The sequence below is a fragment of the Cibotium barometz genome, chromosome 14 (genome assembly GCF_041138505.1).
Source record: "Cibotium barometz isolate CiBa-2024 chromosome 14, ASM4113850v1, whole genome shotgun sequence".
Classification (NCBI taxonomy): Eukaryota; Viridiplantae; Streptophyta; class Polypodiopsida; order Cyatheales; family Cibotiaceae; genus Cibotium; species Cibotium barometz.
Genome location: NC_141059.1, coordinates 48,999,101 through 49,015,429, shown reverse-complemented (window position 1 = coordinate 49,015,429; position 16,329 = coordinate 48,999,101). Strand labels below are relative to the sequence as shown.

Genomic DNA, 16,329 nt, shown 5'->3' with positions numbered 1-16,329 from the left:
GTGGTCCACTGTGCTTTGTAGATCGAAGCTGCACTAGTCTTACCTTGTGCTGAATCATGATGTCAATCAAGCATTCTTGAACATGAGGCTGATCTGTGACTATAATCGAAGAGGTTTTTTTGTGTTCTTTCTCACTTACACGTACTTTATGAACATCTTGCTAATGTCTTTCATGCAACTGGCATCCACAAAGAACGATCCAATCTTTGATATAGCTTATATAATTCCATGGCTTTGAATATTTGTGGACCATTGTGTCTTGATTGAATTTATAGTATCTTTCTCACCTTTGTGTATTGCATGATCTAGAGGGAGATGAGTTTCTTGTATAATGCATTCCCAATCTTCAATGGCTGCGATCTTTAGGTTCGGTGCCAATTTCAAGCAAATGTATTCACTGTCATCGTGGGTAGGACTAACACACAAACCCTCCTTCATCCTCTTCCACCTCTTCAAGTTGAGCAAACCTCGAGAATCATGTGCCTTTAATGTATCAAGTGTCACTTTGATTTTCCCTTGAAGATCTGCTCTTTCATTAAACTATAGCTTTGCTTGTCAAAAGAGAAAAATGTATTGGAGACATATAAATATGGGTCCAAGGTATCCCTTGATTTGGGGTATAGACTTTGAGAACCATCCGTGACGTCACAAGCTATGGGACATAAATGTTCCTCCTCATCTTGAATGTCCTCATCTTGAATGTACTCATCTTGATCAATGTCATCACTTGATGTATCGCCGCACATTACATCCTTTGAGAAAGCCTCCATTTCAAATTTATTCATAGCATTTGCTGTGTCCCAATCAACCTACAAAGAAACTCCTCATTACCATTTTTTGTTGATGTGCACAACAATACTTGTACTCTTGAAAAACCCTATCTTTTGACCATGCATACCTCATTGAGATTGGGGATGGGGACCTTGCATGAATTGGTTGCACCCATCGGCAAGTTGATATCATGTACAATGCCCAAATCATGGATAGGACTAAACCACACAAACCCTCCTTCATCCTCTTCCACCTCTTCAAGTTGAGCAAACCTCGAGAATCATGTGCCTTTAATGTATCAAGTGTCACTTTGATTTTTCCTTGAAGATCTGCTCTTTCATTAAACTATAGCTTTGCTTGTCAAAAGAGAAAAATGTATTGGAGACATATAAATATGGGTCCAAGGTATCCCTTGATTTGGGGTATAGACTTTGAGAACCATCCGTGACGTCACAAGCTATGGGACATAAATGTTCCTCCTCATCTTGAATGTACTCATCTTGATCAATGTCATCACTTGATGTATCGCCGCACATTGCATCCTCTGAGAAAGCCTCCATTTCAAATTTATTCATAGCATTTACTGTGTCCCAATCAACCTACAAAGAAACTCCTCATTACCATTTTTTGTTGATGTGCACAACAATACTTGTACTCCCGAAAAAACCTATCTTTTGACCATGCATACCTCATTGGGGATGGGGACCTTGCATGCATTGGTTGCACCCACGGCAAGTTGATATCATGTACAATGCCCAAATCAAGAGAATACACACACATGAGAGAGAGAGAGAGAGAGAGAGAGAGAGAGAGAGAGAGAGAGAGAGAGAGAGAGAGCTTGCCTGATTTAGATTTGGAATAAAATTCATGATCAAGTCCTTTATGATAAGCTCCTTTATTTCATTTGCCCATCAATCCAAAATAGGGCCATCATATTTAATTCAGCTTATGTACATAGAGAACTTTGCAAATAGAATAGCTTCTATCCTCAAGAGTTAGCTTTCCCGCAAGAGGATTTGACTATCCTAATTCTTATAAACACCCACAAATTCTCCCTTCTACAAGCACCTAAGTGAAAGAATCTTCCCACCCTCACCATGTTTTAATGTAAATTCCTTGTTTAAGTAGTGGGATCGATCCTAGTCAAAATTCTATGGTGTGCTTAGAACAAGCTGATGCATTCCATTTAGTGGCCCTTCTTAGCCATCACTCATGGCGTCATGAAATAAGATCAAAAGCTAGATAAAATAAGACTACATTGAACTGAAAAAGGCATAGAAGCTTCGCATATGTACTTGGGATTGCACCAACAATACTAACACTTTATATAGATGACAGGCTTCGTAGAGAGGGCTTCAAGTCGGTGATTTATAGAAGTGGGGTGCCATAGACCCCCCATTCATTGCAAACAATCCCTTGAGGGCTGCTCCCTACACATGGATTTGGATTTGAAAACCTCCAATCCCACCAAGAATTCAAAGCTTCTAGCTCATTGTGTATGCCCTCCTCTCCCTCCTCCATTGGATTGCTAATTGCACAATCATCTCCTCCTCATGTTGCATCTTTGCATATCCCATGGACAAATGTGTAGACATAGGAGAATGAAAGATGACAATGAGCTTTAGTTTTGTATACAAGCTTCCCTTGGATAAAATAAAGCTTTAACAGCATGAAGTATCCTTGAAGAATTCATGATGCAATAAACTTTTTGTGGATCAAATTCTACAAAAATGAATGCATTGAAGAGCTTACTCGTCGATAACAAAAGAGGCATGAAGTGGGTGTGGAGGATTTCATGAAGCAATGCATCAGAAGGTCATTACGATGCCATTATAAAATAAGCCTCAATGATAAAATGCATTGCATTGTGCTTTATCAACAAGCACTTGGCAATCGGCTCTTGTTTTGCAAGCTAACATAACTATGGATAGTCTTATTTCCCTTCAAGTGATCAATATGAAAACCAAAATAAACAATGGCACAAAAATAAGAAAATAGATTGGAGAGACAGAGCATTAAATAAGCTTACCATATCGAATGCACGTCCCTCTACATAGCTTGGTGGTGGCAATGGTAGAGGCATTTTGCTTATCATCTGTTAATAGTAGCAGTGGCAGATTGGAGGTATTGTTCTTATTCTACTTCTACAGCTCCTGCTGGTGCCATTCCGGCTGCATCCCCCCCTCTCTCCTTTTATCGTAGACATGTAGATAGCATGGAGCATTCCCAAATCCTTATACTCACCTCTCTCTATGGATGCATGGGCTATCAGGCTGAATGTTACAGGAGATAGGGTGAGCAAGACAAATTGATAATATGTGTGTGTGTGTGTGTGTGTGTGTGTGTGTGTGTGTGTGTGTGAGAGAGAGAGAGAGAGAGAGAGAGAGAGAGAGAGAGAGAGCGAGAGAGAGAGAGAGTAATATGTGTGTGTGTGTGTGTGTGTGTGTGAGAGAGAGAGAGAGAGAGAGAGGAGAGATTCATGCAGTTCAAATTTAGCACAATCATTAGCCATGTGCTCCCCTCGTGTCCCCACAGCCACCATACACCCATGTCACTCACCCCACTTGCCACGAGTGCAAAAATGCTTCCACGTCAGCTCGATGCCCGAGTTCAATATTTTTGGCCTAGTTTCATAGTTTGGACGGCCCAAATTTTAACAAAAAGCGCGCCTCACTTCCCAGCCGTAGATCCCATGGTGGAAGCTTCTTGTAACACCCGTGTGACTTAGTCAAGAGGGTAGTCACGGTTGAATGGAATTCTCTTGCTTGCTTTGCAAGGCTTGTCCAGCTTTGTGTGGCCCCCAATCTTCTATCATTGCAAAAAAGTGCAAGTTTTGAGTCCAAAAAAAACCACTTTTTAATTTCCTTTTTTCAATCAAACCACACACACACACACACACACACACACACACACACACACACACACACACATATATATATATACAGATAGACACACAGTGGTGGACTGGATTTCTGCTTTCAAAATAACACTCCCCAGATCTAGATCCACTTGACGGCCCAGGATTTTGTTAATAAATCCATTACACAATTTTCAATTTTGAACGTTTGACCACTGTAATTGTAATTTTATGAAGACAATTTATTCAATTGTCGAATTGAGAGGCGACGAGCAAGAAGTGGGACCGAACTGTGAATCGTCGCGCGACCCACTTTGTGTCTTTTGGACACCCTCGCTATATGGAGAAGGAATAAACATATTAATCCATTGGAATTCTTCTCAATGAATTATTATTTATTCAAACTTATTAATCCATTGGCATTTTTCTCAAGGAATTATTCATAGATTTATTTTCTTGAATTATATATATAATATTTTTTCCCAATAATTTTTACAATATTTATAGTAGCGTATAATAATGGGGGGATCAACCAGAGAGACTAGGAGAGTCCCTTTTGAAGGAGAGGAGAAACGAGTTGCTCATTCGTCCATAGTGATGGCTGTTTATACAGCTATGGGGATTCACTTACCTACTAATGGTTCTTAAAGTCTTGTTCCACTAACTGCGAGAGATATTCTTGCATGCATAAAAACACATACACGTCCTCGGGATGGGAGAGGAGAGATATTTGAAGCCCATTTTGGGCATCATGATCCTCAACTTGGCTCTTATATGTGAACACACCATGCTTGCCATGTATATCCATGTAGGAGCTCTTAAAGCACTTATTTTTCTTTGAAGAAAGCACCAAACGTGGCTCACATATACATCTGGCATTCCAAACCAGTGTAGTGGTGATAATCTTATTATATGTGGTATCCACAACATGAATAAAAAATGAAGGTTACAAATAGTGTCATACTAGGTGCCTTCTCACTCTCATTATGAGTACATGATAGGATAACACAGAAGGTAGAGTCTAGCCCAGAAACCAATACAAAGCCAGTAAATCCTCTACCATTATTAGATTCCTCCCTCCAGCTTTTGAGGTGTAAAGGTGTAAGAACCTCTCCTTCTGTTCTTGTAATTATTCCCCTCTCTGAAATAGGAGAAAGATCTTGTTTTACCCTGTTTTGGCCTAGAGAGAGAAAATATCTAGAGGGAGGTAATCCAAAATTGAGATATCTTTGGATATAAAAATCCTCCTAGTGTCTAAAATGGTTTTCCCTGAAATAGAAATTCAAAAAGAACTTTCCAATGTGCATTTGGAATTAATTGAAAATGTGTATAAAGGACCTTAGCCTAAGGGTCTACATTTTCAAAAATTTTTGGATTATGATCCAATTTTAAGGTTCCAATGGGCCAATTGGATTAATCCAAGTGTTGGGATGAGATAGATCCAAAGAATAAAAGAAAATACCCAAAAATGCTCACATAAGATGAAGAGTTGACAAGTACAAGGTTTATTAGTTAAAAACTATGTGATATTACTAAAAAAATAAGATATTTTGGAATAATGATGCATTTTTGACACCTTGGTAAGGAGAGGGGGACTCTTGAGGTAGGCGCCTAATTCACACATGTGGATGAGTTTTTAATTCAAAAAAATTGTGATATTTTTATCTCTCCTCTCTCTTGGATCAAAATGGGAGCTAAACTGGTCCAAATCTCGTCCAAATTCAGCCAAACTGAAGCTAGAAAATTCTAGAACTTAGTTGGACTCAGTTAGTGACCTCACTCACCTATAAATAGACCCTCATTCTTTTGTATTCTCATCTGTGAACTATACCATGCCAGTATTACATTAAAATAATGATATTTTCTATTATCCCTTAAAAATCCTCTACTTTTGGAGAGATTTGAGCTTCTCTCTCTCTTCAACAATCCTTGGAGCTTTCTTCTCAACATACTAACCCAATTGATTGGTTGGGGGCTTCCTTCTAAGATAAAGAAGCAAGCCAAATCAAGAGGTAAGAAGTAATTTCATGGTTTTCATTAATATTCTCAAAAGATTTCACTTCTCAACCCCTCTCAAGCTTGAGAAGTTTCAAATTAATTGTTTTCAATGCAAATCAAGCTTTTTATAAGAATTCTAATGATTAATCACAATATATCTCTCTCTCCCAAAAGAATAGTCATTCCTATGACTAATTCTTTAGTAAATGAATGCTTCTCATTGATAAATTCTTAATTCAAAATCAATCTCTAGGCTTGTTAAGCTAGAGGTTAAGAAAATGGCTTTTTATGCTTTTCTGCTAATAAAATTATGGCAAACTTATGATTTAATTTTATAAATTGGATTTAAGTCTAAGGATAGTATTCTATATTGTATTACAAAGTCTTATTCTTTTTAGAAATATTGAAAATTATCAGTAATAGCAACGAAGCTATGGTAAAAATTTTAGAAATTAATACATAACTCATTTTTATGCATAATGTGAAAAGAGGACTTCCTACCATATTCAAGGATTGGACATCCTATGCTAAAAGAATGATTTTCATCAAATTCATGAGAAACTAATTTTTAGTATTTATGCATAAATAATTAATTAAAGAAAAGAAAATTTTTTGGTATTTTTATTTTTATGCAAAAAGAGGAATTCCCATGATAATGGAGATCCATGTAATTAAATGGAAAAAGAGAAATTTTGGTATATTAAAATAATGAATATTTAATTTAAAGAGAAATTTTAGATAAATTTATTTTATGCATGAGAAAATTTAAATGATAAAAGAAGAATTCCCATGACAATTGAAATTCAATCATTTAAATGGTAAAAGTGGAATTCTTGGCATATTTGAAATAATGGATATTTTTATTAAAGAAAAGAGGAATTTTAGATAAATTTATTTTATGATAAAAGAGGAATTCCCATGGCATTTGGAATTCAATCATTTAAATGCAAAAAGAGGAATTCCCATGATATTTGAGATCCAAGAAATTAAATGGAAAAAGAGGAATTTAGAGTCGAATCGCAACTCATGGACATACAAAAGTAAGTCTACCATGCTCCAAAAAGAAGTGTATAGTCTCTTGTTTTCATAAATATCATGGTTTGGTCTTTTGTTTTGGATCATGTGTGTGCTAACACGTATATGATACACACATGTACTTATGTGTGTGCTCCTTACATACATAGCATGTGTTATGTTCATAATGACAACGGAATGGTATTCTAGTCCCTCTAGTAGGCCACCCCAAAGGAAGAAAATTTCTCTTTTTGCACGACCATGGTTTAGCATCATAGTTTACCAAATGTGCCTTAGATCATTGTCCCGGTCTTGATTACACGCCATCTATGTGTGCTATATGTATATGTTGTGTGTGTCAAGCATGTACATGTGTGTGTGTGTGTGTGTGCCCGCGCGCGCACGCGCATGTGTGCATGTGCGTGTGTGCATGCATGTCTCTACATGCATATGAGTGTGTGTGTTTAGCATCATAGTTTACCAAATGTGCCTTAGATCATTGTCCCGGTCTTGATTACACGCCATCTATGTGTGCTATATGTATATGTTGTGTGTGTCAAGCATGTACATGTGTGTGTGTGTGTGTGTGCCCGCGCGCGCACGCGCATGTGTGCATGTGCGTGTGTGCATGCATGTCTCTACATGCATATGAGTGTGTGTGTTTATGTGTATTCTTTGAAGGTGTCTGCATGTACATGTACGCATGCACATGTGTGTGCATGCATATGAATGCATGTGTCTACGTGTGCATGTACGTGTGTGTGCATGCATATGAGTGCATGTGTGTGTGCATGCATATGAGTGCATGTGTCTATGTGTGTTATATGTTCAAACATTTGAAACTGGACCCAAGGAACACACCAGTAATGTATGTTTCTTGGATTCATCTAGGTATATAATTTAGCCGTATTAGTGGACATGCGCATTTCACATTGTGAAGTTTTCGTCTGAGTTGCAGCCAGTTGATATTGTGCCTATTATTCTTCCTATTTGCTTCTTCCCTTAGTGTGTGGCTTCATTATGGCTAAGTCCTGATGACGTAGTCCATGCGATGCATAATGAAGTTGATAGTTATATAGTCTTGTGACTTCATTATGGCTAAGTCTTGATGACGTAGTCCATGCTATGCATAATGAAGTTGATAGTTATATAGTCATGAGTATATAGCATGCACGTTTGGGCATGTTCTTGGATTCATCTAGGTATATAATTCAGCCATATTAGCAAACATGCAGATTTCACATTGTGAAGTTTTTGTCCGAGTTGCAGCCAGTTGATATTGTGCCAGTACTTTCTATCTTTAGCGGTGCATTTGCCCTATCGACTACTTATTTTATATACTAATTCATCCTCTTTGCTTCTTCCCTTAGTGCGTGGCTTCATTATGGCTCAGTCCTGATGACGTTAGTGGGGATGTCGTAGTATCTAGTCCATGCTATGCATAATGAAGTTGATAGTTATATAGTCTTGTGGTTGATTACCATGAGTATATAACATGCACGTTCCTAAACGATGAATTTGGGCATGTTCCTAGATTCATCTAAGTATATAATTCAGCCGTATTACCTTGTGGCACTATTTCAAAGGCACGACAAGTGCTTAAGGGCTCGCTTGACGGACTGCCCTCTTGAAATGTCATCTCTTGGAATTTACTGATTGTTGCAGGATATGCACATGAGCTAGTTGCATCGATGTTTTCACATGGATTGCATTAATAGCAGGCTATGCCCAGGAGGGGTGAGGCTAGATGGAGTGACCTATGCATGCATCTTGAAAGCATGTGCCACTATTAGAGCTGCTGATAAGGGTAAACAAATCCATGATGAGATTGCAAGGCAAGGGTTGCTACAGAATGACATTGTGCTGGGCAATGCATGTCACTCCAAGCGGAGTAGCAAAGGACATCGATCTGCCCATCGCAAGCATAGCTAGCAAACCTAGAACCTAGAATTTTTGTAGGTGTTGTATAGTAGCATTTTTATAGGTCTCACTCCATGAATGTGTATGCATGACACAAGGCAAATTTACAGACCCTTTTTTTTATTGGCTTGGTTCCCCAAAACTGCCCTAGTTCCATATTGTGGTCCTGATTTCTAGTCATGGTCATAGTTCTCCACCATCTGTATTGTTTTAGGGATGGCTCTACCTTAGTACCGTGCACCATTTGTGTTATTCATATAGCATATATATGTACATATCCGTGAAGGGTACATGCATGTCCTCATAAGTTATATGCTTGCACATGTCCCTTGAATACTTTGTTCATATTTGACTCTATTTTTCCTTTTCCAGTATCCATATCAAAAAATCTGCATAGCGTCTCATCATACACAACATGCTTTCTTAATGACAGACCATCATGTTGGTCACCACCGCCAAGATGATGATCACAACCCTCATTGGTCTCCTATCATCATGTTGGTCTCCTTCTCGAAATGTTGTCTCTTGGAATGCATTGATACAAAAAAAAAAGTGTGTGATACGCATATGTTGTATGTTTTAATGACTTTGGAGTGTGTGTGTAATTTCTATCCATGCATATCATGTATTTCTTGCATTGGTGGTTACACACAATCTTAGTTTGAAGGAAGCCTCAATCGGGGTTTCTTAATTTTAATCAATGAAAGTGGTGTGTGTGTGCATTTTTTAGGCGTGTGTGTGTGTGTGTGTGTGTGTGTGTGTGTGTGTGTGTGTAAGTACATTGCCTTAGTTCCCATGTTGTGATCATGGCTACTATACATGCAATATGTGTGTAGGTCAAACCTTTGCCTACATGGTTACACATTGTTATGGATGACCTTGATCAGCAAGAGAACAATGAGGAGAAAAAGCTTGATAGTGACGACGAGCACAACATTCAGAACGATGGGAAGAAAAAGCTTGATAGTGACTATGAGCAAAAGCTTGATAGTGATGATGAGCAAAAGCTTGATAGAGTGACGATGAGCAAAAGCTTGACAGTGAAACGAGCACCATGCTTCGAGTGATGGGGAGCAAAAGGCTGAGAGTGATGATAAGGAAGAGCTTGCAAAAGGAGGGATTGCTTGGTGGGCTGAGAGTGATGATGAAGAGCTTGCAAAAGGAGGGATTGCTTGGTGCGCTGAGAGTGATGATGAGGAAGAGCTTGCAAAAGGAGGGATGGTTTCAAAGGTTGAGAGTGATGAGGAAGAGCTTGCAAAAGGAGGGATGGGTTCAAAGGTGGCTGCCAGCACCAAGACAGTAAGTGTTCCTTTCTCATTAATTTCTTTTTTGCTATTTCTTTTCTCTCTTTTTTGGTGATTGTCATGCATGCAAGGGTGGACATATGTGACTGTATAATACACATGCCAAAGCACAAAAAAGAATGTGGCTGAAAATCCCCTTCTCTTTGTGCACACACATAGCCTCCAAATGCATGCACAAAAAGCCTTGAAATGTGCACAAATTGCCCTGTGACATGTGCAAACCACACAAGAGGATGAAGAAGAAGATGGCTGAAAATCCCCTTCACTTTATGCACAAAAACAGCCCCCAAATGCATGCACAAAAATCCTTGAAGTGTGCATAGATTGCATGCGCAAACACAATTATTTGCATGCTTTTCATGCTCCCAAACAGCCGCTTATAGAGGTTCGCAAACACAGCTTGACACATGAATGCAATCTGCTCACAAATAGCTTCGTAAGCGTGCACAAAAATCCCATGTACGCATACACTGCAATGAGAGTGTTGCGTGCGAGGTGTTGAAGTGTGTTTCAAGCTTTCTTGGGGCTAAAAGGGTGCAATGCTAAGATCTCTTTCTTTGTCAATTTATAGGTGTGTGGAGCTACAAGGAAGAAGTTGCCTATCAGATCTTCTCGTAATATGCAAACTCGCAAACAGCAAAGCAATGCCAATTGATATATCTTCACCCACGTTGTCCGAGAAGAGCAATAGTGTACAACTCATCTTTGAGATCTCTAATTCCCATGTTACAATGGTAAAGAAAGGGGAAGGGCAGCTGCGAATAGCAAAACGTAATGTTGCAAGATCTAGGTTAGTGGGTCAGAATGCATTGATAATTTTGTGTACCCTTCTTGTATTATAAGTTCAACAAATTTTTCTTCATATTTGGATTTGCATTACAGGCTGAATTCAAGGGCAGATATTGAGTTTACTTCCAGAAGGTTCAAGCTATACGTAGCAATAGATGAGCCACTTTTGAAGGCAATCTTTGTTGATGAGGCCTTGACTAGAATACTTAATCTATTTGAAATGTAAGTTTGATAGACTTGCCATGTGTTCTAATTCACGTTATATGGATGAGCTTTGATTTTCCCCCTTTCATGCATCTAGGTGGATGGAAAATATGTTGCCATGCACCATTTTGGAGAAGGTATTGTTCGTTACTCCATGTGGTATTCCATGACATCAAAGCAGCATTTTCGACACCTCTCGGACTTCTTTGCCGGCATTGATGTGTCCAAGCTTGAGTTATGTTTCTTTCCTATCATTTGCAGGTGTGTTTATGGCAATGGAATACTTCTTGGCTGAATTTCATTTATTTGATGCACATAGCTAAATTTCTTGGCTGAATTTCATTTATGTTTGTGTGTAATAGGAACCATTGGTCTCTCTTCATTTTGTATGTCAATAAGGACAAAAGGGTTCCTCGCTTTACGAGGGAAGAAACATTTTCTACTGTACTTGGACTCAGAGTGTTTGGAAAGCTTGCACATGTAAAACTAGTGTCTTTGTTGCGAATATGCATGCCACAAAACCGGTGCATAGAGGATAACACAATCTAAACTTTGTATTTTGTGCACTGCTCTTAAGTGCTTGGCACCGCATGTGGCTGAGTCAACTATCCAAGCTACTCTTTATGATCTTGCACAAGAGCTAGACCTAAAGATTGTTAAGGTGAAGCCTAGTTTTCTTACTTGTTTTTTTGGTGCAACAATGCTTAAATATGTGTGTCCATACATGCTAATTGTGACGGGGCTAATTGTATTAGTGTTTACATGCTATACAATCTTTATGTGTAATATTGGGACAGGTACCAAGGCAGCCCAACTCCACAGATTGCGCCTTTTATGTGATGGCATTTGTGAGGTATCTCATTGCCGGCATACTGCAAGATGTCATAAGCAAGACATGGGTAATTCTAACAAGCTTAGCATGGCCTAATTGAGTAAGGTATTCGAACCTCAATCTTACTTTATATCCTTGGCTTGTTGGCAAATGTTTGTAGCTTACAAAGGATTGGTTTGACCACGAAGATGTGTGCAAGTTAAGAATGGAGCTACACCAATGGTGCATGAAATGCTTAGGTGAATCGTGAAAAAGCTTTCTTTTTGGATCAACGCATTCAACACTCTTTGGACCAGCACTCTTTCTTTCAGCCGTAGATTCAGTTTTGGTGCAGCACCTGCCATTTCATTTTGTGGGCAGCCATGCACTTTTGGTGCATGTTATCTTATTCGGACACTTTTGGTGGCGCACACATTCGACACTTTTTGTATCTCAACTCTTTTTTTCAGCCATCAATTCAGTTTTGGAGAAGCATGTTCCATATCATTTTGTGGATAGCTATGCAATTTTGGTGCATTATGTGGCATGTTATGTTGTGAGCAGCGCACACATTCGACGCTTTTTGGATCGGCTCTCTGATTTTCAGCCACCATCAATTTAGTTTTGGAGCAGTTAACATTTTGTGGGCGGTGCATTGCGTTCATAACGCTTTTTGGATAGCACTCTCTTTTTTGGACCAGCAATTTAGTTTTAGAGTAGTATTTGATACATTTTGGAGCTACATTTTGGGATGAAATATGGCCCTTTTAATACTTAATGTAATGACATTCTAAACAAATTTGCAATATATTTGTAATGACAATTTCTTGTTAGTCATCCCAATACATGCCCAGAAATACATGATATGCACGGATAGAAATTACACACACACTCCAAAGTCATTAAAACATACAACATATGCGTATCACACACTTTTTTTTTGTAAGTATACGTATCACACACGCACACGCACACACACACACACACATAGACACACACAGAGAGACACACACATATACATGCACACACCTTAAAAGAACACACGTGTGCACGCACCTTAAAAGAACACACCTATGATTTTGCAACTATGGCCATGTGTAGAAATCAAGACCGGGACACTGAACTAAGGCAGTTTTGCTAAAATGTGGTCATGCTCAATGGTGACATCCCTTGCATGCAAGATCTTGTGTATGTATGTGTGTATGCACGTGTGGGAGTGTGTGTTCTCAAGTCTCATCAGAGACCTTCACAAGACATAAGGAAATGTGAACGAGAATGGTTTGGGGAAAAGAGCACTATATATAAATAGGAATGGGAGAGAGACATAAAATCTAAACAATCTCGTCAGAGACCATGACTTTGTTCTACTTGATACATACATTATACATTGCTTGCATGCACGTGCATATGCGTGTGCGCATATGCATGCACACAAAATCTAAACAATCTCTTTAGAGACCATGACTTTGTTCTACATTTCTTGCATGCACGTACATATGCGTGTGCGCATATGCATGCATACACATATGCACACAAACGTGCAGATGCACATGCACAGACCTTCATCACATAGAACCACATAGAGTTGAGATGCGCTAATATGGCTGAATTATATACCTAGATGAATCCAAGAACATGCCCAAATTCACCTTTTAGAAACGTGCATGCTATATACTCATGACTATATAACTATCAACTTCATTATGCGTAGCATGGACTACGTCATCAAGACTTAGCCATAATGAAGTCACAAGCCTAATATAACTATCAACTTCATTATGCATAGCATGGACTACGCCATCAGGACTTAGCCATAATGAAGCCACACACTAAGGGAAGAAGCAAATAGGAAGAATAATAGGCACAATATCAACTGGCTGCAACTCAGACGAAAACTTCACAATGTGAAATGCGCATGTCCACTAATACGGCTAAATTATATACCTAGATGAATCCAGGAAACATACATTGCTTGTGTGTTCCTTGGGTCTAGTTTCAAACGTTTGAACATATAACACACATAGACAAATGCACTCATATGCATGCACACACACGTACATGCACATGTAGACACATGCATTCATATGCATGCACACACACGTGCATGCGTACATGTACATGCAGACACCTTCAAAGAACACACATAAACACACACACACTCATATGCATGCACACACGCACATGCACACATGCGCGTGTGCGCGCGCACACACACACACACATGTACACGCTTGACACACACAACATATACATATAGCACACATAGATGGCGTATAATCAAGACCGGGACAATGATCTAAGGCACATTTGGTAAACTATGATGCTAAACCATGGTCATGCAAAAAGAGAAATTTTCTTGCTTTGGGGTGGCCTACTAGAGGGACTAGAATACCATTCCGTTGTCATTATGAACATAACACATGCTATGTATGTAAGGAGCACACACATAAGTACATGTGTGTATCATATACGTGTTAGCACACACATGATCCAAAACAAAAGACCAAACCATGATATTTATGAAAACAAGAGACTATACACTTCTTTTTGGAGCATGGTAGACTTACTTTTGTATGTCCATGAGTTGCGATTCAACTCTCAATTTTGGCCAAGCGATTTGCAGTAGTTGACATGTAGGACGGCATCGCATCTTTCACCCATGAAGTGATGTAGTCCTCCTTTGTGCCCATCCTAAACACCTCTTCAAGATCATTCCATGCTTGCTCTGCTTTCAAATTTTGTGCATGCTCATATGCTAGCCGATTCCTGTCAAATTTCCTATCCTTGTCATGAAATCTTTTTTCTGCTTGTCTTCTCCAACTGCTTGCATTAGGATGAGGGAATATGCGGCTTGGGCGAGATGCCATTTGCTTGTTGGTTGGACGACCAACAATGCGCTTAGGGATTTTAACTATTAAGCCATGCTTTTTTCGGAGGTGCTCTTCCATCCGAACCCTCTTTTCAATGAAGGCTTCACTCGTTGGACATAGATTGCTTGCACGACATTGTCGAACGAGCCTCCCATCTAGGAGTTTAACTTCCACATATGGTAGGGGGATGCTTGATACCCCCTCTTTTCCATGCGGAGCTACATCTACTGATTCCAAATTTTCATGCGCATTTGGTGCAACAGCCATACCCATGGTAGCCTCTAGCTTTTTTCGTGGCCTTTTGTTGAGGCTATTGGGGGCAGCCCCTTCTTCAAACGTCCCACACAAAATTGGTGATTTGGGTGGAGTTGAATCTTGCTTCTTATCCAACTCATCTTCCTTGCTTCCTTGCCCTACAATGTCCTCCTTTCCTGGCTTGCAATCATGTTGTCCAATAGCCTTCTTACCCTTGCCATTGCAATCTTGTTGAGGGTGAACCTTCTTACCCCTGCCTTGTTGATTTCTTGGTGCCATGCCTAAAAAAAGTGAAGTTCGATGCCGAAATTCAACCTTGAATCTTGTGTGTGGAGAGGCTTGCAAGAGCTTGACTTCAATTGAATTGTAGAATGAGATTATGGAGTAGGTAGAGGGATGTATGGGAGATTATGAAGCAGGAGTTTATGAAGAAGCTGATTATGATAAAGCACATAAGTACTTATGGAGCAAGCAAAGCATGTAAAAGAGAGGGAGCACCTGCTGCTGAAAACGCATGTGTGGGTGTATGGGAGAGGGAGACTGCCTTTGTGTGGGTGTATGGGAGAGGGAGACCACCTTTGTGTGGGTGTATGGGAGAGGGAGAGGGCGCTGCTTTTCCTTCCTAGAATAGCTTGTGGTAGGGACTAGGTAGGTACCCACCCGTTTTACCCGGTGGCCAGGACTACCCCACGTGCCCACGTTCACCACTGAGTTCCCCTGCCACACCAGGTGCCTGCATGCAGGAAATCTCCATGTCATGCGCCATGTGAGGAAAAATCATGCCATGTCAGCGTTGGCCCAAGTTTAAAAATTTGGCCCGAGTCCTTTATACATATTTTCAATTAATTCCAAATGCACATTGGAAAGTTCTTTTTGAATTTCTGTTTCAGGGAAAACCATTTTAGACACTAGGAGGATTTTTATATCCAAAGATATCTCAATTTTAGATTACCTCTCTCTAGACATTTTCTCTCTCTAAGCCAAAACAGGGTAAAACAAGATCTTTCTCCTATTTCAGAGAGGGGGATAATTACAAGAACAGAAGGGGAGGTTCTTACACCTTTACACCTCAAAAGCTGGAGGGAGGAATCTTACAATGGTAGAGGATTTACTAGCTTTGTATTGGTTTCTGGGCTAGACTCTACCTTTTGTGTTATCCTATCATGTACTCATAATGAGAGTGAGAAGGCACCTAGTATGACACTATTTGTAACCTTCATTTTTTATTCATGTTGTGGATACCACATATAATAAGATTATCACCACTACACTGGTTTGGAATGCCAGATGTATATGTGAGCCACGTTTGGTGCTTTCTTCAAAGAAAAGTAAGTGCTTTAAGAGCTCCTACATGGATATACATGGCAAGCATGATGTGTTCACATATAAGAGCCAAGTTGAGGATCATGATGCCCAAAATGGGCTTCAAATATCTCTCCTCTCCCATCCCGAGGACGAGTATGTGTTTTTATGCATGCAAGAATATCTCTTGCAGTTAGTGGAACAAGACTTTAAGAACCATTAGTAGGTAAGTGA

At 39.5% G+C, this 16,329-nt stretch overlaps 1 protein-coding gene across 3 annotated transcripts in view; it reads right to left on the bottom strand.

Moving 5' to 3' along the window:
* Positions 1–16,329, bottom strand: part of LOC147632122 (ABC transporter B family member 19-like) — a 208,485-nt gene that overhangs the window by 24,051 nt on the left and 168,105 nt on the right. The window lies entirely within an intron of this gene.